Genomic DNA, 2,575 nt, shown 5'->3' with positions numbered 1-2,575 from the left:
CGGAATATCCCCAAAATCCAATGTGTAATCGGGGTCAAATCGAAAGTAGCTCCAATACAAAATCAATCAACAGCATAGTCAAACGCATTTTATTTCGATCTAATTTACACAAACACAATTATCAATTAATATTTTCACTCAAGCTAAATGATTTTATTCTAACAAAAATAAAAATAAAAATAAAAAGAGAGAGAAAATAAAAAGTTATCTCAAAAGGACACCAAATCTAGAGAGAGAAACAATAATTTAAAGAAAAACAATTTGATGAATTAAATATTTTTTAATTACGTCAAATAGATATATTTGTGAGTATTCTTGTCTCTGTAAGCGGTTCGGGAGAGCGAGAGCGAGAGAGTGCTATCGAGTATGAGAGAGAGAGGAGAGAGAGTCGAATGCAAGTAAAGAAAGGAGGGATATGAAGGATATTTATAGGAAAGGTCGCCGGGTAAGGGATGGACCGGTCACCGCTAATTTAAATGCCGATCCAGAATTATTCGGAAGGTTTTCAGAGTAAATAATCATTTTTTATAAAATACTAAGTACTATGATTAATATGCCCTTGGTTTTCGTATTATTTATAGAGGGGGCATTTGGATAGATATAAGAGTTAGGGATTAGGATGAAGGGCATAATTAGGAATTTAATCAAGTACGGATCATGCTAATCTGCCGTGATTGGTTTGACCGTGTTGGATGCGTAATTAAACGTGACCAGCCACCGTGGATTAAAATGCACTGGGTATTTCATGATTTTTAAAAATAAAGTTAAAGTATAACATGTATAAAATTATAATTATGTATTAATTTTTAATAAAGTTGCTGTGTAAACGATAAAATGTATAAAGTATTGACTAATTTATATTTTTGAATGCCTAATTTTTTTACGAAATTTTAAAAATAAAGTTAATGTGTATAAGTACACATTTCAATAAACATGTAATTATTTACGAGTAGGTTATGAATATTAGCAAACTCTTGATACGTTTAGCATAAGCATGATATTCTTGAGAAACTTCTTCCAAGAGAGATGTATAGATCGTCACTTAAGCTATTGGACCTCATGCTTTTAGCATGGCTCATGCCCATTTTATCTCAAGCAAAGTTAATGATGATGCTAAAAGCTGTAGCATTTATTTTCAAGTGACGATTCACCATAAGAGTGGCATTTCGTAGAGTTGTAGGTGTCTTGCAGTAAAGTCATCGATGTGTCTCTCCTCAAAGTATTCCAATGCTTAAGTAGTGATGCGTGAAACAATAAACCACTTAACCAGTAGGTGTGTACTCCCATGAACAGATTGTGGAGCCTATAGTTCCAAGAGAAAATACACGTGAGACTTGCAATAGAAGAAAGCGAATCAGATGTTTGAGATAGAGGAAAAGGAAGAATATATTGATGAAGTTTGTGGAAGAACAATGAGATTTTGTATGTATTGTGAAGAAAATTTTATGCTCACCCAAATAGAAAAATTTAACTCAGCATGAAATGATCTTTTAGGCCAATGATATCGTTTGCATTCTAATCATTGTAGTTGTGAAAATTTGAAGCTAGTGCAACATCTGAAGCTGCCAAATGAACAACATCTAGATTTTTATTAGATTTGATGGATTAAGAAAGGTTCGTCTATTCAGATGATTCAGATTTGTAAGGTACTTTTGTCAATTGGGACTTCTCACAAATCAGAAGTTATTTGTCATCTTGTTCAATTGGAAAGGTGTTATATTCTATTGGATAGATCGTGACAGATTGATGTGGATGCCATACATAAGGGTAGATAGAATACCTATAAGTTTAAGTGAAAGGATAAAAGGATTACGGTTGCACCAATAGGGAGGGCACATAAAGCTTCTAAAGTGGAGGGGAAAGATTTTTTCCGACAATTACAAATTAAAACTTTGAGTTTTCCTCCGATGAGCCTTTGTACCTAGACAACAACTCAGGATCAAGTTGTTTTGTAGTGGAAAGAAATAATGCTGGACAGTTAAAAGAGAAAATCATAAATAATTGGAAAATACAAAAAAAAAGGAGAATTAGGAAGATCTATGAAAACATGCAGAGCTTTCAGTTTGAATATCAAATTTTCATCCATGAATAAAATCCGAAATCATTTTTCAATTTTACATAATTTTTTCGAATGATATTGTCCAACTTTCATGTTAGAGTTTCATCATTTAGGGGTTCATTTTAACATTTTTATATTTTTTGATAGTTTAAGGATATTTTCGTCTTTGCGGTTTTTTAGTTTTAATTCATTTTTTTTTTCAGTTTCCTAGTTTAGTTTAACTTATATATGGACTAGAATCTTGTTTGATTTAGGATTTGTTTTGAGTCCTTAAATATGTGTTTAGGAGTTCGTAAACTAGACGTTATTTTCTTGATTAGTAAGATATTTTAGATTTTCCTTTAATTGGTGAATTTCAATAGCTATTTGGTGGATTCCAAATATACCACATTCGTTCAAATAAAATTCAAGCAAACACTCGTTCATGTGTTACGAACAAGTCCCTTTCATTATTTTTCACACTTCCGTCCTATGTCAATATTTCACCATGACCGACTCGAGGATCCCGTAAGGTTG

Source organism: Olea europaea, chromosome 14, assembly GCF_002742605.1.
Source record: "Olea europaea var. sylvestris chromosome 14, O_europaea_v1, whole genome shotgun sequence".
In the NCBI taxonomy this organism is placed as follows: Eukaryota; Viridiplantae; Streptophyta; class Magnoliopsida; order Lamiales; family Oleaceae; genus Olea; species Olea europaea.
Note: the sequence above shows the minus strand (reverse complement) of the source record.